General features: G+C 42.2%; 1 protein-coding gene across 1 annotated transcript in view; it reads right to left on the bottom strand.

The window, feature by feature from the left end:
- TGFB2 (transforming growth factor beta 2) overlaps positions 1 to 25,403 on the bottom strand; it is a 69,706-nt gene that overhangs the window by 25,806 nt on the left and 18,497 nt on the right. The gene's annotated exons all lie outside the window — the stretch shown is intronic.

Raw genomic sequence — 25,403 nt, 5'->3', positions numbered from 1 at the left:
AATACCATATTAATAGAGATTAACAACTATTTCCAACTCTATTTCAGGTCACGCATTTAAACCTCCCCTCTTTCAACATACTGGTGGAAAATCCCAGATGCTTATAAATTGGGAAAAAATCATAGCAGTTGGCATCTGGCAAATGCCTTCAGATTTGCACAGAGTACACAGGGATCCTCTAAGATGACAAGTAACAGCAACTCATCTGATCTGTATGTTCTCTGAAGCCCATTTCTGCCCAGAATATGAAGCATAAATTAGCCAGCTTCAGATTTTGTTTCATATTTAGTTATTAAAGGATTTTATAGGAACAAAATACTTGTTCTGATTATAGTGACAAGGGCAGGAAGATAAGAGGAAGAAGAAAGGGAGAGAAAAGGCAAGCAGATAGTAGACATTATTAACAGAATTAGAATCATAGAATCGTAGAATCATTAAGGCTGGAAAAGACCTCTAAGATCATCAAGTCCAACCATCAACCCAACACCACCATGCCCACTAAACCATACCCCTAAGCGCCTCATCTACACGTCTTTTAAATACCACCAGGGATGGGGACTCCACCACTTCCCTGGGCAGCCTGTTCCAATGTTTAACCACTTGTTCAGTAAAGAAATTTTTCCTCACGTCCAATCTAAACCTCCCCTGGCACAACTTGAGGCCATTTCCTCTCGTCCTATCGCTTGTTACTTGGGAGAAGAGACTGACCCCCACCTCGCTACAACCTCCCTTCAGGTAGTTGTAGAAAGCGATGAGGTCTCCCCTCAGCCTCCTTTTCTCCAGGCTAAACAACCCCAGTTCCCTCAGCCGCTCCTCATCAGACTTGTTCTCCAGACCCCTCACCAGCCTCGTTGCCCTTCCCTGGACACGCTCCAGCACCTCGACGTCCTTCTTGTAGTGAGGGGCCCAAAACTGAACACAGTATTTGAGGTGCGGCCTCACCAGTGCCGAGTACAGGGGCACGATCACTTCCCTACTCCTGCTGGCCACACTATTTCTGATACAGGCCAGGATGCCATTGGCCTTCTTGGCCGCCTGGGCACACTGCCGGCTCATGTTCAGCCGGCTGTCAACCAGCACCCCCAGGTCCTTTTCCGACAGGCAGCTTTCCAGCCACTCTTCCCCAAGCCTGTAGCGCTGCATGGGGTTGTTGTGGCCGAAGTGCAGGACCCGGCACTTGGCCTTGTTGAACCTCATACAGTTGGCCTTGGCCCATCGATCCAGCCTGTCCAGGTCCCTCTGCAGAGCCTTCCTACCCTCGAGCAGATCAACACTCCCGCCCAACTTGGTGTCGTCTGCAAACTTACTGAGGGTGCACTCGATCCCCTCATCCAGAGGGGATGAATTTTGACCACCTGGAAGCAGTAAAAGCCATAAATGTAACTACCCCTCACCATGTATCTGGGGGGAAAGCAGAAAAAACAGTTAGAAAAATGGACTCAGGTCTTCAATAACAGTGTTAAACATACCGGTTTAGGTTTCAAAACAGCCTTTTCCTCCTTCCCAGCTGTAGACCCTGACTGAGGCTAAGCAGCACAGTACTTCTGCACAACCCGGGTTACCCTAAAGGGTTCAGCGATCATCTGAGGCCTTTCCACCCCGTCCTGGCCAGCAGCATGAAGAGAAACCTGCTTGTGGCACCCCGATCACCCTCCCTGTGTGTGCAACACCCTCCTCGCCCTGCTGCCTGGCAAGGCTCTCCTTGAACTGCAGAGCCCAACTCAGAGAGGAGTCGAAATGACTCAAAGGCCCTGATAAAAATCTTCATTCAAACTGAGGAAAAGGTTTCCTCCTCTCTTACAGTGTGAAAACTGAAGTGGATAAAGGGAAGAAAAAAAAAAAGGAGGAAAATTGTATTTGGGGGGTGAGGGGGGATTTTCAGCTGAGGAAGCAAAGCTCACAGGCCTCCCTGGGGCCACACCAGCAGGGAGGCTTCAGAAAATAATTACAAAACACGAAGTTTTCCCACTAGTCACGTAGCTCAGGATTTGACATGCAGTGGCAGGAGATGACAGCCTCAACGTTAGGGAGGTGAGCAGTTCAGCGCCCATGAAAGACCCAGGCGCTGTCCGAAATCCCAGCAAGGCCTTGTGCTCCACTGCCTCCCTTGGCTATCCAGGCCATTAATCCAGGCATCTATCAATTGAATAAAGTGCCTTTTTCTGGAAGACACCTAATTCTTAATAGATATAATACACACAAGTTATCATTTCTATATTAAGAGATGGGAGAAGCCAAGTCCAGTACATTTACCTTTATTTCTAACTACTAACAATTAAAGGGAGTTGGAATAAATCCTTGATAATATTTATTCATATCAATAAGACTTATTACTAACTTAAAGACCTTATTCCAAATATTTAGTGTTTCTAGACTGGCTGCTATTACCAGAACTTCTGAGGAACACAGCAGCTCCTGGCTACACGAGGCAACACCACTCGCAGTTACACATTTAATAACCGATTTGTTGTAGCTCTTTGAATAATTCTAAGTTCAAACTGACTACAGAATAAATACCAAGTACAAGCCAGTCACACGAGGAATAAAGCAAATTTATTCTGTCTTCACAAAATTCACAAACACGTTTCCTCTACATAATTGAGCCAAAATCTCTTTTTTAAATGATCAGAGGTAAAAACTCCTAAAAATAATCCTAGCTATGAGAAAATCTTTGATGATAAAGAAATAATCTCAGGCTCAACTGTAGAGGCATTATAAGCGAGAGATGACAAGTTCTCAAAATACTTAAAATAATCCTCTGAAAGAGTACTTCCCAAAGCAGACCCTCAGTATGCTGGGTAACGGGTAAGAGGTATAAATACGAACAGGAAGCCACAGGCTTCCTTATGATCCCATTTAATTAAAGAAACAAAAAAAAGGTTCTCAAATTTTCACATCTACAGTGCTCGAAAATAAACCCCAAAGCATCATGATCAGTATTCTTGTCTACCAGGCTTATTGACAGAAAACTGCTACAATCTTATAGTGAGAACTCAAAGAAAAATGGATGCAAATTACCCCTGCACCAGAACTGCTCCTCTCTCCCATGAGCAACATGTTAGTGCTGGTCTCTCTCAAAATACCATATGAAGGTCTTCTGAGAAAAGCTTAATTTTATGCAACAATGATCTTAATTTTGATTTTGCAAACTCTTATAAAAGCTACCCAGTTCAGAGATTATATCCTCATTTAAGAGAGAAATAATTTCTTCAACTTATTTTTCTGCTATAGGAAACTCCGAGACTACTACTTGTTCTTCAGCCAAACCTAATCCTACTAGGAATATAATTTGGCGTAATAACATGTATATATAAGATTGATGCTTCCAGGATGAGTTGTAAGTTGTCCTTCCCTGTCATTTATTTGAGGCATCAACCTACCATTTCATTCCCTGTGGACAAGCCAAACTAGCAGCCAGCCACTTGCCCTGGCACAGAAAAACCCTGTCCATTGTGACTTTATTTCAGATTGAAAAGTCCTATTTAACTGTCGGTTTGATTTCTATTTAGCTTCTAACTTATTTCTAGAACTTTCCTGTGCCATATTTGTAGTCTTTCTTTTCAGTTTCTATATTTTGGATACTGCATATTACAAATCTGTGAATATGTATCTGAACGGATTTTCCTGAACCATCTCTGCATTTACATTTTTTCTCTCTTTCATATATAAAGAAGATAGACAGAGAAGGAATACTCTTTCAGTGTGCATGTTTTTGTGTTTGCATATGTGCATTTGTATATACAGCGAACGAGTATTTACCTTCCACTGGAAGGCAGGTGTGGGACACGCACCATGAAAAAGAATGAATTCTTGTCTTACAGAAGTTTCATCTCTCTTATAAGATAGCTTTATATCTTGCAAAAACCATGTAAGAAATTTGATTTCCTTATTCTGTCATCCACGACAGTATCCACAGGAAGTCAATTCAGGAAAAGGCATTATTCATGGACAGCTGAAAAAAATTGGGTTTTTTACTAGCTGGAACCCTTCCTCTGAAAAAGAATGGCTGACTGCAGAACTGTGGTTTACGTGAAAATTAATCAACATTAAGACTGAGAACTGAGACTTGCAACTCTCTTTAAAGGACTGGAAAGAACCCTATGGAGTCTACAAGGTTTTGGATTAGCCTTTAAGTGATCTCAGATGCTGCAAATTATCTCTCTTTGTGACTCCACCTTAACCTGACAGTTGTATCAATTCAGACTCAGTTGGATACCTCTGCACTCCCCTCTGGTTTTGGCCCAATGACTCCAGTAGATGCCAGGATGACTCTGACCAAGTTACCCTGCAAACACAGTTACCCTGCAAACAGCTACCCTGCTGCAGACTAGACTCCTTAAGTATTCTTTGAACCATTATCATTAATGAGTGGAATTAAATCAATATGTTTCCTGTAGCTAGGAAAACACAGATTTCTTTTGTTTTGGAGAGAGGAAATAGTAAATGCAATGAAAGATTCCATTTTTATCATCTTCAAATTATTCATTAATTCAACCCTCAAAAAACTGAAGACTTCCAGCTGTAATAATCATAATCACAATCACCACAGTACAGCTGAGACAAGAGTTGTAAAACGCAGTTGGAGAAGGTGAAGGCAGCATCCCTCCTCCTCCCTTTAGCCCGCTGAACACTGAGCATCACAAGTTTAGCTTTTTTACTCTTTTGTTGTTTTGGTTTTTTTTTTCTTGAACAAGCTGAAACTTCATCAGCTGCTTTACACAGGACAGTCCAAACTGCCAGGCTAAAAAGTATTCTGGTATGTGAATATTTAAGTGCATAAGGACACTGTGGTTTCTGTGCTTCTTACTGACTTTGTTCAATGTCCAGCATCCTCTAAGCTCCTGTGCCAGCAAGTAGGACAGAAAGCAGCCCTGCTCTGACAGAGCAGAAAAGCACCGATGGGAGGGGTGCAGGAGACCTATCCCAAAACACTCAACAGCCTGCAGTGCTGCCTCTGGTTGGAACATCATCAACAGGAGAGACTGAACACATCCTCTGACTGACCGTCCAAAACAGCACGTAGATCCCCAGGCATCGCTCCTGGGAGGACAGTGAGATGGAGTCAAGCTCCCTTAAATCGAAAGTGGGAATGGAAGGAGTTTGTTTCATGCTGGAGATATTCCCCTACTCAGGAATCTCCTGTATAAAAGGATGACGCTTTTGCCTTCCACAGTTGTGTTTGATGAACTAAGCCCCGCAGTTCTACAGCTTTCCTCCCAAGTACTGCATGTACTGACATTTCAGGAGAAACAAAACACTCTGTTTGACACAGCTCTTCTGAGACTCGGGCTTTCATTCTGGCGAGGAAAAAGACCTAAATTCAATTGTATCCAAACGAGGCTTTTTTTCCCCTCTGAATTTTCATTTCTGCTATTGAAACAAAAAAAAAAATCAATTATATGCACAGCCCAAGTTAGGAAATGTAAACAACTTTTCTTTTCTTGTTGGAAGAGGCCAGACAGGCCGACTTCACACATACACCCACACTGGAAAGGCTGAGAGCTTCAATCTAATCCTTCCATCAAGGGCTTGTAATAAATGCTCCAAAGATTTATTTTTATTCCCTTTTGTGTTTATTAAACTTTGGAGGGTTTCTTTTCCTTTTTTCTTTTCTTTCTGGTGCTTTGCCCATTCTTTATTACAGCAGCTACAAAACATGGAGTGCCCTTTTCTTCTCGCCCTCTTTTTCTTTTTTTTCCCCTCCTCATCTTTCTAACTGCAGTACATGAATGACCATGTAGTAGGCTTTGAAGCAGCACATGCAAATATTTATAAGAGTAGCTTGATTGTTATTAAACGCAGTTGTTATGCTTTCCACGCTCTGGCAAGCTTCCCTCACCCCTCTAACCATTAGGACCATTTAGGCTGTTTAGATTTCAGTTCACTGATAGCAAATCCTACATTTTTTTTGTAACAAGCAGCAGCCACCCTGCATAACATGACATTGTTTCTCCCTCTGTGTGAATTTTACTCTCTGCTCAACATACGGGTCCCTGCCATGAGCCGAGTCAGGCTGCCTTTGAGGACATCCAGAAGTGGTAAGTGAAGCAGCATGCGCAAGACTGCTGGAAGGACGGGCAGCTCGTCAGCTGCAAGGGCACATCTTTCCAGCAGGATCCCGTCCTTCCTGTCAGGCACACTCAGGTCACAAATGCTCTCTTCTTTTCCAGGGGAAGTCTCTCCAAGAAATTAGAAACTTGTTTAATGCATCTGGGTTCCCAAAGCCCACGGATAATTACTCTGCTCACCCCTCCTGACCCTTACGTGACTGCAGAATCCTGCTAGAAACCGCCTCTCTGCAATGAAAGGGGATATATAAATACAGTGAACCAAAATACAGAGGCCTACAGATTATATTTGGGAACTGGGATTGGCCCTCAGAGGTAAATCAGTTGTACATCAGCTTTCCATTAGCACTGAAACTCTATCCTGCTGTGACATTAAGTTATGAGCACATCCATTAGCTAATCAGTGCTCTTGGACAGAAACACTTGCGCCACTCTCCACTCAGACATCGCTTCCAGCCTCTTGCAGCAAGCCTTCAAAGTCAGACGGTATAAAAGCAGTGTAAGAGACTTACTCCAATATTCCAGTTTTTACCTACAAAGCTGCCAATGAGCTATTACCTTTATCTGTCATCAACCATTTGCTATTGAGGGGGGACGCTGCACTGAAAGCCAGAATGAAACTTCTGGGAGCACAGTGGATAAGGCTTTCAGCTGAGGCCTAATGGCTCTGGAGCAGCTCTTCTTGCAGAACAGGGTATGCATGCACCTACAGTGCAATGCAAGACACGACATATGTGTTTGGTGAAGAACTCATACCAGAAACTGGCAGCTAGGCATCTTCCACTGAACGATCCCTAGATACATAATTTATCCATGTCAAAGGGGAGTGGATGGTTCACGATTCCACATTCTCCGATACCTTCCTGTCTTGGTATTTACCGCACATGGATATGCCAATGCTTAGCAAGAGACAGACAGACATACATAAAGGAAGACAGAGCTTTCTTCATCAGAAAGCCAGACAGAAAGAGAAGAGGTTGGGAATCCGACTGCTGGATGACCCTTTTGAACATCAGAACAACTGAAGACTGAAACCACTTCCCTCTTTTACCACCAATACTGACCCCTGGACCTGTCCCTGCGGTCACACGGGGAAGCCTCAACACAGCTTTACTAAGACAGTGGATTTTTGAGTCCTGAGGTGATTCCCCTTGGAGAAAAACCAAAGAAACAAAACCTCACTCCTACAGGGACTCCTGCTGCAGCTTTTTAAACATACTTTCTTTCACCAGTTACGCTAACAGAAGCCAATCCTGAAGATGTTTTCTTATTTCAGTAACTTCTTCCTATATTAGCTAACTTTTTCTTTGTTATGAAGGTCCTGATAACGCAGCAGGGAATCCATATATGTAATCATTATGCCATAAACTGGCTACGAAGACTCAATAAATGTCACTAGCAGACTCTAAAGTGCTCAAAGCAAAGACATTTGGCAGTGCTCACACAGCACAAATACATGGTTTAGTTTTAATGCCTACATTGTCTCTGTCAAGCTCCACATGTCCACAAAATAAACACCAGTGAAGGTCTAGGTGGGCATGGGATTAGAAGAGAATAATTTTGAGACATATATCCCACTGTTGAACCGCTTGCTATTCCTCTTAAAACACACTAAGATCTATGACAACATATGAGAAGTAAACAACCTCAGGATGTTCTCAAGACTGAAGAGTTAGGTACGATGAGGCAAAGATGGAATTTTCTGAAGATATGTTTATGAAATTGTATGTTCCTTACTTAAAATCTGACAAGGGGCTTCCGGTTCTGCTACTACTTTCTCATTGTTTCACCAAGCCTGAATCAAAAGATGACTAGCCAAAGCTATGACCTCAATAGCACAGTAATCTGGTGGTCTGGTTTCCAGTTACCCAAATAATTAATTCCTTCAAGGTATTCCTGTTGCTCTGGAGTTTGATGGACTTTGACACTCTTATGTAATTGTTTGTTGTACTCTTGATTTCTATAATGGTGAAAAACATCCTGCAGTCGTCTTTGGGTCAAAATGCAACTGGCATAGTAAGGACACTGAGACAATGTAATTAGCCATTGGAGAATCATAATTAGAGTTAAGTTAAGGTTTAGGTTAAGTTCTCACAAAGACAAGCAGTAAAATAAAACTCAGGTCATTGGTGGTGTCCTAGCAAAGCTGCTGCATGGGGTTCTTGGTATAAAATGGGTTAAGTCCTGGCTTTGTGGGTCATTTTGAACATGCAAAGAGAAGGGCACCTTGTTACATGCTCCCTAATTTGTGTCTCTCCATCTCTACTAGCACACCGGAGGCTGGACATGAGTCCTACAGTGGACATCAAACCCTGCCAAGAAAAGCTACCATTGCCTTTTTAAGGCTGTAACAATACAAGCCATTTTAGACCTATGTATTTTTTTGTAATTGTTCTCCCTGAGCTGGGCCAAATCACGTTACAAGCTCAACTTCAAGTGTATTTACATGCTGCAGCTAAAACTGACTTTGGATGTTCCTTAATTTGGTCTGGAGACCACTGTAAAAAGGTCCATAATTTTCCTATATCCCTGAACTATCTGATTTAACTGAATCTTACCAGCCAGAAAGCCCTCATTTAAATCCTTTTTTCCATTGGACTTTCCCTCTCTGCCACCCTTTCACAATTATTCTCACGAAGCTACTAGTCTTTGTAGGCTCAGCCTGAAACATTGTTTAGCCTGAAAAATCCGTACTACTCATACCAGCTAGAAAGAAGGAAGACAAAATATGTATTTTGAACAATCACCTATGGCTTCGTTTCTTCTCTCCTCCCTCTCCTTCAGGTACCATATGAAGAAAAACTGCTGGGCCAACATCACATATGTTTGTCCACCTCCTACGAGGTGCAACACCAACAGCCGCTAAGTCTGGGCTACGACAGATCTCCCAAATGAACCCTTCTTGAAGAAGGTTCACAGCTATTCCATCACCCAAAATGTAAAGAGGAGTCAAATTTAATACCAAAGAGAAAAACTGCAGGAGCACTCTGCTTTACCTGAGAAAATGACCAAAAACCTCACACGCGATCATTCTCCTGTGAATGACACAGAGGCATTGCTGCCTGACCCACTGCTGCTGCAAGGGGACGGTGAGTTAACATGGCTGCAGGCTTGCACAGAAAGACTCAGCTTCTCTTCCCAGACTGCGCTACTAATGCTAATGTACAGCAATCAGAAAGGGATTAACCCCCTTTGTGCTTTTAGCCAGGCTTTAAAGACTAGACCAGATTTTCAGGTGTTCAGCACCCAGTATTTTGAGGCATGGGTTTTTTTGTTGTTTTTTTAATTTTTCCAAAAGTCCCTAGAATGAAATCTTCCAACTGGATGTTTCTGACCTGATCTTCAAAGGGCCTAACTGTTCTTGTGACCTTTTGAAAATCAGGTTTGGGTTTTGGCACTGAAATGGAGCTGGATCTCTCTTGGCCAGCTAGCCCCAGCCTTGGGTGCTGAGACATGACCTTAAATCTTGCCTCCTCCTTTGCTCACTTTGCCCAAAAACCCAAAGCAAAAATTCTCTGTCAGTCTCTATGAGCTGGAGTGTAGCCACATATGTAGAAAATAATAATGATTAAAAAAATTCAAAAACATATCTGCAGGATTAGAGGCCAAACCACTTGGGCTACCCAGAAAAAAAAACTACCAAAAAAGCAGAAAAGTCAGAAAAATCTCCTGTGCATCTTTCCTCTCTCCCTCCCCTTCTTTTGATATCGTGTATCATCTCCAGCCTTCATCTAACTGGTTCATACAGTACTGGTCCACTGGTCTATGCTGGGTGTCAGTGTGATCAGCTCCTATGTTTTCCTTGACTGGACCATTAAAGAACAGATACCCCAACAAAGCAACGTGCTGTCAGAGCAGAGGCAGCAAGAATTAACCAGTTTATCGAAAGAGACACTGTGTGCGATCAAAAAACAATTCTCATAGAATAACCCTTTTCAAAGTCAGGCTGTAAACACTGTGGTGTATCTCCTGAGATGCCACTCTAACCTTCTCTCTGTGCCTCCCCTGTCTCCCATTGCTGCTCATTTGCAAAGATGATTAGAAAATCTGAACGTGTTTGGGGATTGGGAAATACTTCGGAAACACCGACCTCAGTGCATAGTCCTTCCATACAAGCTACACAATTTATTTTGGAAGAAATCAGTCGCCTGTGCGGGCTGTCCTGAACAAAAAGGAAACGCTCATCGAACATATAGGAAGACACCTGAAATTAAGGGCTACAGACTGCATGCATGAGTTTACATCTTCAAACGTATGCTAAGGTAGATCAGCACAGAGGTTGCAAAAACTTGTGTTATTACTACTTTACAGCCACAGGGCAGTTGAGAGGCAATTACAAGCCACAATCCTGGTCCTTTACAAACTCTTCTGTCCTGAGAATGCGTTCTGTTGAGTAAGACTGAATTCTTCTAAGAAAGTGCACTTTTCTTCTGCAACTCTGAAGAAAGTGAGAACTGCCCAGAAGACCATTTGTGCTATAAAACAAAAGTCTCTGAGTATTAACTTATGGAAGAGTCAGACTGAGCACTGAGCCTCGAATCAACTGCCTGGATCCAAACCTCTGAAGCTGGAGGACGACCAAAAGCCACTTGAAATCGCTGAAGCCTCTGGCTAAAATGAAAGGGGAAACTGTCCAGTCCCTTTCAGGAAAACAAAAACAAAACTCCAACCCAGGAGGACTTGGTGTGACCACTGCCAAATACTCCTATTTCTTAAAAAGGAGCATGGAGTCCCTCCCAGGGGATGGCCCCTCTCGGGACAAAGCAGCACGCACAGCACAGCCCCACGCCTGATCTTTCTCTCCCAGCAAGAAAGGTTATTTACCTATTTGCAAAAGCTGAAGTAGCTGGAAACTAGCACCTCACATGGCAACACCTCCAAGTCCTCCTCGGGTGCATGCTGCTCAATGGACACTTTCTGCCCCTGCCTTTACGACTGCTTGAAAATGAATCTCCTGAAGAAAAATTCCCTCACGTGAACTCACCAGACCCTCCTCTCCGCTTGCCTTTAAAGCTTTCCAGGCTGTTGGCTTGTCTTCTCTCGTCCGTGCTGAAATGCAGGGGCTGGGTAATGTAAACAACACTGATGCATCACATGAGCGCTATTTTCAGGTCTAAATTTTGAGCCGTTGGAACAACACTTAATTGGGGTAACCTAATTACTCGGCAGTATTGTGGAGAGCAGCAAATGCTGATTTTTCCATTCCAGACCATCTTTCAGCATATACAAATCTCCACGCATTTTAGAAAGTCCGAAAGGTCTGACCTCAGTTCTCCTCTTCTCAAAGTCCTATTTACACATCACCTGTCATGCAAAGGAGCCAAGAGGGAAGGTAAACACAAACCATACTGCTACCTTTGTTTCTCAACAAAGAAATCTTAATCTTGTGGCAGGTTAAAACATATGGGGTAAAGAAAGAGCACAACAGCTCGCTCTCTCAAAACATAACCTCCCTATAATCTCATCGCTGCTTATACAATACTACAGTTTTAATAGTGAGAGAGAAAAACACATCTTCAGATGTGTCCCTCACTCCTCGGTTGGATGCCGTCATAGCAAGCCCACGACCATTCATTCCCGACAGGAGCTGACATCCTTTTCTGCTGGGAAGATGTGTGACAAGCTAACGGGAAAGCTGCTGCGTCCGTCAACAGGTGTCAGAACAAGTTACAGAGTTACCAAAACCTCTTCGAAACCTGAGTGAAGTTTTGGTCCCATTGAAGTCACCGACAAAACATTCCCATCACTTTCAAAAGGGCCAGGAATTTACCCCCACACTTGTAAGCACAGAGAGGATTTTCAGCACAAGAAAACTGTCTCCCGCCTCTCTGCCTCCTGTTCTCTGTGAATTTAGTTTGCCAACAAAAGGTCCTTCAGCTTTCAGCAGTTATTTTGTGAACATTCAGGGAAGAAGAACTCCTTTCAAATCCCCATCAGGATCCTTTGAATGAAATCCCGGATTATCATGTATCACCACTGAAATCAAATATGTAAATAGACGTGTGTTGTGTTTGGAAACTTCTCAGGTATGTACTTTGCTATTCTGCTTACACTGGAATGTAAGAAAAATACTCCTAGCATCTTTCATCTCTCTCCATGAAGGTCTGTTCCTCTTTCAGCTAGGAATCATAAGCAAGAATTGCAAGTGCAATCGCCTATCTCCTCTTAAAAAAAAAAAAAAAGGGGGGGGGGGGGGGGCAGAAAGAAAAAACTCACCAGAGAACACAAACCTTTCTCAATGGCAAAGTAAGACCTGACTTGCTGGCACTGTTCAGCTGAGTTTTTATGTCTTCAATAACCTCAGTGACTTAAAACAGATCAGATTAACCTTCCACCATTCACAAGACTGACCAACAGTTCTCCCCCTAATGAAGACCTTTTTTCTCTTTCATTTCCCAACCTTCTTCTGGTTGCATGCTACTGAAGTGATATCTTCAGAAGCAATCTGTAACAAGAGACCTCTCCATCAGCAGGCTGAAGAGGCAGACATGAGCACAAGTGCAGCTGTATTACTTGTATATTGTATTGCTTTAGACAGAGACATCGGGATGCTGACTGCAGTGCCTAAAAACCCGTAAGCAGTCATCATACCCCCAAAACCCAAGTAACCTTGAATAATTTTTATCTGAGAAAACATTTTACCTTCTCTTCTCCACAGCAGATTTGGTGTAAGGTTAGATGTGTGTGCGTGTGTTCGAGAAAGTCTATATATGTTTGTTATTTTTTAAAATCCTTCCTCTTCCTGGCACCTTTCTCATGAATTTCACTTGCACTGACAGCCCAGCCAGCAGGATTAAAACTGGCTTCATGGTGTTATCTCAGTGCCAATTTACCAATGAGCTATATTTAAAAAATATATATTGTGCAGACATACTTTTATTGAATCCATCAGACTCACCAAAAAAAACCTACTTCTGTTATAAATCTATTATCCCCGTCAGCATACAAGAGGAGCTTGGCACGCCTGCACGCAGCTGCGCACGCTCCGCATCTCTCCCTCCTCCTAGCTCCAGGGTTTCCGCAGGCACCGAAGCCGAGGTGGCAGGTGGGACGGAGGCATCCTGCAGCCCCGGCGGGACCTGCTGCCCGTGGGCAAGATACCCCTGCGCCCACAGGTGCTGCGCAAGTCGGGTGAAGAAAGCGGCGTTCCTCCAGCAATGCTGAAGGCAGAGAAGGCAGCCAGCCCGCAGGGTCAGGCCACTCACAAGAGCCACAGGACAGTGGTCCTGCAGGTACAACCCGGGTCAGGTCCCCCCAGGCCTGGGGAGACCAGGGAGGTCTTTTTGGGACCCCAGAAGGCAGCTGAGGAGGATCGTGATTAAGCCTGATCCTTGGACAGAAGCACAGGCATACACTTTCAATGCTAGAAATCAGGCTAGTATGTTTATAAGGCTAACCTCTCCAAGGAAACGGACTTAATACTTCTTTTAAGGTAATCTGTGGTTACCTGTCGTATGTCTATGCCTGTAAAATCAGGGCATTCACTAAATGTTAGTTCGGTACAGCTTGCACTCCAACAGCAAACACGCTCATCACAGGCTCCGACTTGTGTCTTTAGTGCTGGATGACTTGAGCTGTGTTTTAAGCCCTTGAATACGCATCTGCATTTTAATTTTCTGCGTAGAAGGGCTTCTAATCACAAGTATTGTTAGGAAATCCAAGAGGATGGCTGGAAATCCCTTGGATATATCCTGAGGATTATACACTGCCATGGCGACGCAGCACTATACGAAAATCTACTTTACAAAAAATGTACCACTGCAGAACAAAGCTGCGCTGGAGAGAAAAAACACACAACTGGAAAACATTTTGAATTATTTAAAGAACTAAGAAAACTTTCCCCAAATCCAATTTTCTCCAACAGTGTCACAACAACCACAAAGCCGTCATACATGACAAACTCGGTGGTGTTGAAATCAAGGAAATGGCAGCGAAAAGACATTCTCAGGGTATTTCACAATTCAGTTTAAGCTGTTCATACTGCTGTGTTTATGTGTCTCTCCACCTTAGCACAGAATAATCCAAATATCATTTCTCTTGTTTTCAAGTCAAACGTTTTATTTCCCCTCTTATTCATCTGGCAGGGTGGTTCAACCAACTGGAAGTGAATGTATGCAAGGTAAGTGGTAAAATCACTCTGAATATTTAGTAGAATAACAGGGCAAGAAGCCTACCACTCTGCTTCAGAGAAAAAGCATAGGCATTGGCTTCACTTTAAACACAGTCCTGCTGAAATCATCCTATGTGCTTTCCTACGCAGCCATGTGCTTAAAAGCTTTCCTGCCTCAGAGCCCCTAGCAGTGAGGGAGAACGGGGTGAATCCAGTCCTCATGAAGCTCCTCAGACTGAGGAGAGCTCACAGAACCAAATCCTTCATGCGCCTCACACTTGCAATGTGATTTTTGTTACTGCTTTCCCAGCCTACACAACCTGTGTTTTGGAGAGGGCTCCTCTGTGCAGGAGCAATAGTGGGCGATAGCTTTCATGCCTATGCTGTTAGTGGCCTTCCAGTTCAAACTCCTGGTGAGAGAGATGAAAACGAGCATCAACTTTCTGCGAGCATGCAAAGATTTACCTGCTGGGCTGAGCTCATCCCATTCATCTCAAGCTGGCCAATGGATAGCCACCTGCTACTAACACTCTCCAGGCCTCCCCAGCCTGGATTAAACTCCGGTCTAGGTAGAGCCATCCAGTCTCCCCAAAATTTTTCTTTTTAAAATGGGAAGAGAGTACACTTTTAACTGACAGAAGTTGGTTAACATAGATCCTTTGCACAGAGATCAAATTAAATAGTGCATCCCACAGAACCCAGTAAGGGCAGCGGTCTTTGCTCCGTCATGGATGACTGTACTGAGTAGGATTATACTATAAACCATCTCTTAAGTTGCTTCTCCTGTTAACATGGACCTAGAAGGGGTACTGTCCTACTGCCATAGGTCTGGTGCACAAAGCACTGCCTGTTACCTGTGGCTGCAGACTACCGCACGTAAGGCGATGTACCTTTGAACTGCTGTCTCCTGAACAAATCGTGAACTATCCTTTTCCCCCCTCTATCTGCATACTTATACAGTCCCATGACGACAGTTTTTAAGTGCATGTCTGTCATTCATCGCAGTTGGTGGTAGCTCTTTTCCTTTTGCTGCCTCACCTCACTTGGAGCTCTCCCATCATTTCATTCCTTTAAACCACTCAGCCATTTCCCCTCTTCAATTAATCCCTTAAAACTTTCCTTCCTCTTTAAGCTTACGATTATTCTTTCATTAGAGCATTTTGTGGTGCCCTCTACGGAGAACAAAATGAAATACCTCCCCCCCCCCCCCCCCCCAACTACACTGTCATGTTCTGTACAGTGGAATAATGTACAACTTGTAAGAAACCGAGCCAACGCACAGATTGATAATGAAGGTAACACCATCAAGTTTCACCCTCTTCTGGAAGGGGAAGAGAGTAAAATTGAATATACAGTCATAAAATATATGAAATTAAATAGGCCTCTGCAAATGAAAGTTGCCTGTGAAAATAGTTTCCAGGTCTATGGTTTTAATTACTACATAAATGAATGGAAAACAGGATTAAGGAATTTGCACAATTGTTACACATCATATTTGGAATCGCAGCAATTTTTTCAGCTACAATAGCATGAAGGCATAATCCAATATAGTCCAACTGAACTGGATCCAGCTTCTCCCTGATATTTCAGTTTGGTAGACAAGAATCTGAAATCATTCTCCAGCAGCACTCACATGGGACTGAAACATGCAATATCGGGGTGATTTTGCAAAGCTTCCTCATTTCTTCTCAGGCTTTGGATTTTATGATTTGCACAGAGTAAAAATGTTTATGAGTTCCAGTCATTCAGCTTTGCTCATTTACCAGCTCTGTTTGTAAACAAGATTTCAAGCACCGATTGAACTGTGGACCATGATCTCCTCCAAAGGGGAAGTCCTCTGAGTAGACAAAGCCATCTGGGTACAAAAGCAAACTGTGCCCAGGAGCAAAAGTGTTAAAACTGCTCTTGTGCCCTTGTAAGAATCCATTCATGTTTGCAAACACAAAAGCTTGGGGCTTTTCATCCACAGCTAGAATAGACCTTTCATTTTTTTTCCCCCTTCCTTTTTCTGTTTTTCTTTTACTGCCATGCACGTTGATTTTAGCCTGAATAAACTGCCCACGAGTGACCGTTCTTTACATTTTCTCATGGAAGGCAATTACCCAGGAAGAATTTAGCATGCTGTACCAGCTCATTCAAGCTTTTCTTCCTCAAGCTTAAAATCCCCCTAACTCTCCTGTCCTTCACAGGCCTGCTCTTCATCTCCAGCTGGACTGCAGTCTGGTAAATATTACACTTACAAGGTAACAGGTCTGGAATGTGAAGCATCTAGAGCTCAGCAGAGTCTCTTCTTGGCATCTCAACGTATGTACTTTGTTGCCTAGTGCCAAACAGTATTCAACTGGCTTTATTCAATTCAAATGAAGATATTAAATCCCAGAACTATATAAACATCGTTTACCAATCAAAACCATAGTTAAGAGAAATTCCTTCCTAAGGGAAGAGACAAGTGCTACTTGCTCTTTTAGAGTCCCCAAAAAGCACAGTGTCTCGAATAAACCTTTCAATCTGGAATATATGTTTACGTTTTTGTTATCATCCTTTCACAAATGAAAGACAAGAGAAAGAAGATAAAGACTGGTTTGTCATGCTTTGTCCTCCTATAGGAGCCTTCCCTGTGACATTATCATCTGCACAACAGCAAGGACCAACGCATGCAAACCTCTGACATTTTATAACAAGGTTTACAGAATAGCACTGAGAGCCAGCTGAAGGCCCTTCCCGGATGGAGGGTCTGGCACACATTTGAGCACTGCCCTGCTTACACATAACTAGCCCTACCACTGAATGAATTATGGAAGCCAGACTGAAGGCACCTGCTCAAAGCTATCTTCCACAGCTATGAAGGCAGAAGAGGATGCATTTACCTGGCCTTTTCCTTACACTCAAAAGATACTGCTGACACTGAAGAATAAGAAGAGAGTCATAAAGCAACAATTAAGTTCAAATTCTCTTTATAATCAAGCATTATTGAATGGCACCACACAGCATGGCTTGGGAAGGCAAACTCCAAGCATTTCTCACCTGCTAATCTAGGGCTGTGTCCATACAGGCTCAGTCTTGACAAATGCTAACTTGCAAGTGCTCTGTTCAGAACCGCAAGACCCCCTAAAGCTGGAAGAATTCTTCTGAATTTAATGTTTGCTCCTACTAACTTAACTGCATGGATTAGATGCTTCATGTCCAGCACAACGAGTTAGAAAGAGACAGGATTCTCAGCTTAAAAACTTATCTCCCATGTGAACGCAATGGCTGGCCATGCCTACATACGAACACGTATTTAGCTCTGGATGGTATAGCTGGCTACATTGTAAAGACTTCTTTAAGTGAGATGCATTGACTTGTTCAAGCATTTATAGATCAGGATGGGGAAAAATGATAATACAGAGTGTAGAATTCAAAACGTAGGTAAGAAATAAACCCATCTTTCTCCTCCTTCCAGAGCAGTCAGTGGTCTCAGAACTTTCTCAGTGGCACTGCAACTAAAGGTAAATGGATTTTCCTCTTATTGCAAATTACAGAACTGTCCACCTAAACAGTTTACCTGGCTGAAGCTGTAACACTGTTGAGTGTTACAGCTAAGACATCTACACAATACACGGAAAGTAGAGGTGTCCAATATTTCCTCTGAGAGGTGGTGTTAATAACAAAAGTCATCTTACCCAGTGATAGAAAGTTTACCTAAAATTACTAATCTATGTATAGGCTATATGGTGCTCACATACCTCAAGGCAGAAAGCTATGCCTTGTTAACCTAATCCTCAGAAGCATGAAAGCCCACTCCTCCTCACGTGTGAGGAGTGCATTTCTCTACTGAAGCTAAGGAAAGAGGACTACTCCATTATGACATGTCTGTAGGACAGCTGCAGTAAGACTAAACAGCATACTAAAAAAACCCCATACATTAAACCACCAGCTGAAGAATCCTTTTACCATTAAGCCTGGCCACCCAAACTGCTCACAGGTAACAAGACCCTACTGGCAGGGAAAGAGAGATTGCCATGTGTGCAGAGGACAGTATCTTGCCATGGTCTGCCAAAGCCACCGAGAGGGAAGGGCAAAAAGATTCCCATCTTCTCCTGTTGTGAAGGAGAGACGGCCAAGGCAATAGATAGATCTCAGCTCAGTATTAGACATGAGAGAAACAGAACATTGTTTACTAATACCTCCACTTCAGTATCTCCTTGTTGACACCAGATCTGGAATTGCCTTGCCCTGGACCTAAATGCAGGTTTTACCTCTCAAAATACAAAGTAGAAACAACCAAAATCCCTTTGAATCTGAAAAGACACCAATAATCAGCACAGACACTTATGCAAGAACCTCTGACTAGTGGCAAGATGTGGGAAGACCATTGCTTCTCAGACCCTGTTGTTCCATTTGAACATTTTTTTTTAACCCAATACTAGAAATGTTCTAGATACTGATGACTACAAGTGATTTATTCCAACAGTCTTCTTTTTACTCAAAACCACCCTTTTCCGGTCTGATCTAAACTGTGGTCTTCAACCTTTACTGGTCCAAGCACACTAAGAGTAAGCAAATAATGCCGTTGTGAGCAAGTGAGAGCCTTCCCAGCTCACTCCAGAACAGTGATATGATTTAAGGGGGAAAAAAAAAAAAAGTATTGCCAAAAAAACTATAGTCGAGTTTGAGTTTTTCAAGTTCTAATATTTGTTATTGCTATTACAAAAGTTTGCTATTTCCGATATTCTTAGAAGAAAAAGAAAAAAAGAAGAAAAAGAAGATCGTTTTTCTGAAACATTTCAGGCTAACATAGTAAGATGTCCTAGACAGCTTTCCGAGTTTTAAAACCATCCCATTTCAAATATTGGTTACTGTAACTCTGGAAAGTTGCCTTGTCTGGAGTAAAATCATATACAGATTGAAAAGGGATTAAGTATTTTGTTACAATATATGCACTTTTTATATTTTAACCTTCTAGTGTCTGGAACGGAAGAGGAGAGTTGGGGAATAAGGAGAACAAACAGAGAACAGTACAGTTCACTGCGACAGTTGCTGCTGCAGGTACGTACTCTCTTTTCGCAATACACAAGGTAACACAGGGCATTACAGACACTTGACTGTTATTTTATAGTGTGGCCCTTCCTTGTGACAGGTTAACACATGAGGAAATGGCACAAGTTCATACCATAGTGGGCAGTCAGTGCTTCTCTGTGCTATTCATAGCTGAGTGTTCAAGTTTACAAGGCTAGACTACTTTTCCTGTGTCCAAATAAAACAGCTAGATGGATCCAATTGGATTTTCCAAAGCGCAAGATAAACGTCTTTCCCCGAGACACTACGAATATCAATCACTCCGAGTGGGGCCACCTGCTTCAGATTCATCTGCAGAGGACTGGCTTTTAGATATACATCACCAAGACTGAGGTTCTGATTCCTTTTTATTGGTGAGTTTTATCACACACCGAAGGAGAGATCACGGTAACAAAACTGTGGTGCTGGACAGCTCTGCACCAGAGGTACCTGAGCGACAGGGGTACGGACACACACCACAAGCGGGCTCACAGTATTGCCAAGACAATGGAACTGCACCCAAGCTTAACAGATGACTTTTTGCCTGCTATTTTTAATGGCAATTTTTGCTCAATTAATTTCAACCCTTGACCTCTACCTGAAGTTTCACCTATTTTGTTTTATAATTTTTGCAATAATTGCAAAAAAAAATTGGCTTCATATTTGCAAGCAACTTACTTTCTGCTTTTTTGGGGACACAAATGTTTGAGACAAAATTCGCTAGAGAAAGAGGCGTGTACACAAACACACACACGCACATATATGCACACGAAGAAACCAAAAATATTAAAGAATATATATTTCAGACTAACAAGATGATATCCAACTAAATATTAGAAAAAGATGTTCTGACCATTTATGATTCAGAAGGATCCAAAACTAACGCAGACTCCAGACAGAGATCACATTCAGTGAAAGAGCTCCACAAATTGCATCATACAACACCATGACTGTGATAATGAATATGGATAGCAATTACAGAGTCTGCATTTCTTAAAGATCAAAACAGACTAGGAATGCATCAGTGGCTTCTTGGAATAACCTAAAGAATGATTTGAGAACACATTAGTTCAAAGGAGCATGAAAACTATGGTGGCTCTTCACAGCAAGTTTTAAATTTTCTGCTCTACATGCATTATTAGTCATACATCCTACTGGTGGGGCTCTGCAGGTATTCAGCTGACCTGTGCCTACAGAAGTAGAGCTCCAGAAATAGTCTTTACTGCTTTAGTTGTATGACACTGGCACAAATTACACAGGATGCTTAAGCTTCTTAAGAACCGTATTCAGAGGGAACTTCACACTGGAAAGCAGGTTGTGAAACAGGGAACTGTCCAGAGAGTTTGTTGTTGAGTTGGGTGTTTTGTTTGAAGTACTGCTTGCATACCCTGGAGGCAGAGTCCTTCTAAACACTGATACAAAAGAACACGTGACCATGAAATATCATACATATTTACACAAAACACAGTATTCAGGACTATTCTAGCTCTACCCAACCCAAGGCTGACCTACTATCAAAGGGAAAAGCTCCACATTTCAGAGGTGGAACTTCAGAATTCACAATGAAGGTGTCTTCAAAATGCACATGCGTATTACATCTATAATGAGGAGGAGATGCCTTTTTCCTGGCTTTGTGTATTTGAATACACAGATACTATAACACTACAGGATCACACTTTCAAATGAGAAGTATGGGACACCAGCTAACCACCCTATAGTCATGCCAAGTAACAACGAACAAATATTTGCCATTTTCAAATTTACACAATAGGTTATTTTACATACACAGAAGCATTACTGGAACCTAGGAGGTGCAAAACCATAATAGGAAGTAATTGCAAATATTAAAATGACTGAGAAAATAATCCAAAAAGCTGGTTCAACTGCAAGGACATGGCAAGACAACAAGGGTTGATAGTGTATGGCAGATAAATGAGTTCTCACTGCAACACTGCAGCAAAAATAATGTGCTCTCGAACTACAAGGAAAGGTGAAAATAAGTCTTTTACTACAGAAATTAACTGGGATCACACACAAAAAAATAATCTTCCTTTCAGTGCTGGACATCTCTTTCCATGATAACAGTGTCAAAATGGAGAGAAGTCAGAGCTAAGCAAGGAGATCTAGTGATGAAAGACAACAAAGACTGAATACCTATATGAAAAGTAATGGAATGGGTCAAAACTCAACCATACAGAGACATCTGAGGCATGTAATCATCAAAAAGTGCCAGCAATTTTTAGGGCACTAATATCATTACCTTGGAGTCCACCTTACTCACTAAGAGAAGTTATGGAACTGCTGCATTACTTTTTTAGGCACTCCTGGCCTCAGGATGATAAAAATTGAGAAGACAATTGAGTGGACCAGAAAGAGTAAAGTGAAGAACTGACACTACCCCCCTCCCCCCCCAAAAAAAAATAATTAGCATCTTTTTAGACTGTGATATTCAGTGTAGTTTTCTATTGGGTTTGACGTGGTTCCATATTTCACTGAACTGTAGCTGGCAGTTAAGTGTCTATTTTAAACCAATAACCCAGGTGACCTCTAAAAGTAGTGCAAATGGCAACTTCCAAAAACTTTTACGCTTGGCCTTTAAAAGTAGACTAAAGGAAAAAGGCCACACCAGCAATGGTGGAGAAACAGACCACTTGCCAAGCAGATCCTTTGTAACCTCATCTTCTACCCCACCATGTATACAGCTGAGGTCTTAACTGTACTGTCTAGAAGGAAGGAGTAATCAGTGACTTCTCACATAGAAATACCAACAAATTTTGGGGAGATTGAGGCACACCTATCCTCCAGATTTGCCACTTATAAAAATTAAAACTTTGCAGTTGACTTCAAAAAGGAATTAAAAGAAATACAATGCAAGCACATCAGAAGCAGACTCTGCTCTCAGCTCAGCTGGAATAAATCAGAGCAGTTTCCCCTGCAGTGGACACAACTGCTTAAAGTTTTGGCAGCCAAGGATCCAGTTCGTGAACATATAGTTCATTTTGAAACTACGTTACCAAAGTGCTAATCTAACGATTAGGTGAACAGCATCTACTTATGTTAAACCACATCTCCGGTTAAACTGTAGCACCGCTTGCCTAAATCACTGCAGAGACATAATGTCCCCTTCTCCCTTGCCAGCTGCCCCAAGGGTGGAGGGAAGGACAACTGGATACAGCAAGGGAGCCACTGAGGCTTGAAGTAAAAGGGAAGAGAGAGGAAAGGTAAAAAAGATGAGCTCATGTGCAAAGTAACATAATCCATGGGATCAAATACAGGCCAATGGAAAAAATGATGCTCGGAAATCACTAATAATCGGAGGAGACAAAGCACCGCTGTCCTAGGCACCTGAGCCAGGTACTATGCTGGCATGGAACTCGAATAGTCCCTATCCAAAGAAACAAAGCCCAAAGAACCCAGAATATTATGTTTCTCATAAATATCAATTGTATGCTCTGGAATAGCAAACCTAGCTAATGTTGTACACTCAGTCAGAAAGATGATATGGCTTCATTTCGATTTCTTGAAAAGAACATGAAAAAGTTACTTCTTAATTCATTTGGTTATTTCAAAAGAGAGGCCTGAGAGAAAATGCTTAGAAGTTATTTCTCCATTCTTTTCATAGCTTCCATTTTTTGAAAGGGCATCAAATCCTAATTCCGTCTGAAAAAAGGAACAACAATAATAATGCAAGATGGGGAATATCAGAGCTGAGCTCTGTTCTTCTCATTTGATAGCCTCCTGTAGGCATCTGTGGAGAGCCCTGAGTGAAAGATACTACAGAATGCTACTCATCATCCCTCGGATTGATTTTTAAAACAAAAAAAGGTACGATTGTGACACTGTTCAAATTCGACAAGTGACTTTCACACACAGACAGCAACTCAGTCCCCTGTTTGCAATATATTTTGACAGAAGGTCTGTCTCACTTCTCCAAGTACATAGCAAGCTACAAACCAATTAATTGACCAGTTGATGAACAAGGGCCACAGCACAATGTAAAAAAACCCAGACACAAAGCATGATTAGAGGCAGAGACCCAGGCACAGATGCATTCAGTCCCTCTCTCCATTCTTCTACCTTTCTTGTACAAGCAATGCAGGTCTAATGCACAGCCTTGGATGCAAAGGACTGTGGACACCTGCACATTTTTCTACACTTAACTTTTGAAAAGAACTGCCACAAATTAATACATTACTCCTTATCTACTTTACTGTTCCTTATTGCTTCTAGCAGCAATTACACTTACATATAAGAAAAGATAATTTTAAATATAGTGTCAAGTACATAGTACCAGAAGGTTGGAATAGAGCAACCTGTGCTATCTATTTAAAAAAAAAAAAGGGGGGTGGGGGGTGAGGGGAATAAAAAGTAGTGAGGAATTAAAAACTAAACAAGAGTGGAAAAATATTCAAACAAACTATTTATTAGCACCTGGAAGAAAACAAGGAGTTGAGTAACAGCTCACATGGACTTGTCAGAAGCAATTAGTGTCCAAACAACCTGAAGTGCCTTCAGGACTGGATAACAAGCTTTGCAAATAGAGGAGAAACCACAAATGACATTTATCTCGACTTCAGTAAGTTTGGACACTGACATACCCCTTAGCAAATGAGAGAGATATGGTCTAGACAAAAAAATACAGTAGGTAGGCTGCAAGACTGGAAAACTGCCCTGAGAAAGCAGTTATCAGTGGTTCCTAGTTAAAATAGAAGTATCTACCCAACTAGGTGCTGCAGAGGAATGAGATCACTACAGAGCTATCAAACACGGACTAACGAGTAAATTTGGGTTGCTCAGCCAAAAGCGACTACTGAAGGTGTTACATAAAAACAGCCTTCAGGCATGTAAGCAGCTGCCACAAAAAGCAGGGGAATGATCCATTTTCCATGTCCATGATAGATAAGTCATGAGTAGTTCTGAGCTGCAGCAAGGAAGCTTTGTGCTAGATATCATGAAAACCTTTAGACATCAATGATAACGATGATGCACTAGAATAGATTGCACAGGGAGGCTGTGGTGGTGACTGGAAGCCTTTAAGAAAAGGTTACACAAATACCAATCTGGAATATCATGGCTACAGTCTACACCCTCTTCTAATGCAGGACCAACGGAGCAGCCTCTTGAAGTCCCTCCAGCTCCGTGTTTCTTCTGTGATAACTGGCTGTTGGCAAACAGCTCGCGTTCCTGAACAAGCTTTATGAATACATCTACTGATACCTATATGCGTCAGATATATTTATACAAAGTAATTCCGGAACGTATGTCATTAGGTCAGGTCCCAGAGGGTGCAGATCAATACATGAACTCTACTAACATCAACAGACCTGCCCTCCAGCCAGCCAGAGCCGTGCCCAGTATGCAGCAAGGCAGTAACAGCTGGGAGCACGGAGCTGAAGCTGCCATGCACAGAAAGCTCCCACTGCGGCCAGAGCGAGCGACAGGCTTCTAAAACCCTTCCTGTGGGAATGATTTCTACATGCTATTAATTACAGACATACAGACAGATTAACTTAAAAAAATTAACAATGTTTCTTCGAAGCATTCTGTTTCCTGGGTAATGCACTTGGAAGTCTGCTGCAACTATCCTGCAATTAGCTAATAAACCGTAACAGCTCCTTAAGTTAAAGAGATAAGCCTTGTGTTAAAGGAATTTATACCAGGATATTTGAAATGTATAATAATGCAAGTATAATGAGTAAGTTCTCTGTGGTATTAATATCAAGTTTGTGCTTAAAACAACACAGTAAATAATTATAACTAATACTCCATCCCCTGGTCTTGAATTCCCCAAACTAGGATGCTACGTTGTACGGTGCTTTCCTCCACTGGTGATTCATTATCTTGGGATTGCTTGTTACATTGCTTGAAAAGTTATATTCAGTGTGAAGAGTGATGGCGAAGTTTTAGTAAAATTACTATGATACGCTTTTTTTTTCCTTAGTCTTTGGCAATATTTCATGCTAAACTTTGAACTTGTTGCTTTCACTGACATGCATTTCAAGTTTAAAGTGAAACAGTCCAATAGCTGAAGCCAAAAGTTTGACCTCCATTATAACTGTTGTAATCTTCTGGGAAAATATCCTCTTGACTCTAATTTCTCTTTTCAGACTCACTATGCTGCTGATGAGAAATAATAGTTATTGGGGCTGTAAGGCCAAGATTAATGTCTGGCCCTGCAAAAAAACCCC

This window comes from Aptenodytes patagonicus, chromosome 3 (genome assembly GCF_965638725.1).
Source record: "Aptenodytes patagonicus chromosome 3, bAptPat1.pri.cur, whole genome shotgun sequence".
Classification (NCBI taxonomy): Eukaryota; Metazoa; Chordata; class Aves; order Sphenisciformes; family Spheniscidae; genus Aptenodytes; species Aptenodytes patagonicus.
Note: the sequence above shows the minus strand (reverse complement) of the source record. Positions and strands in the feature narration are given on the sequence as shown.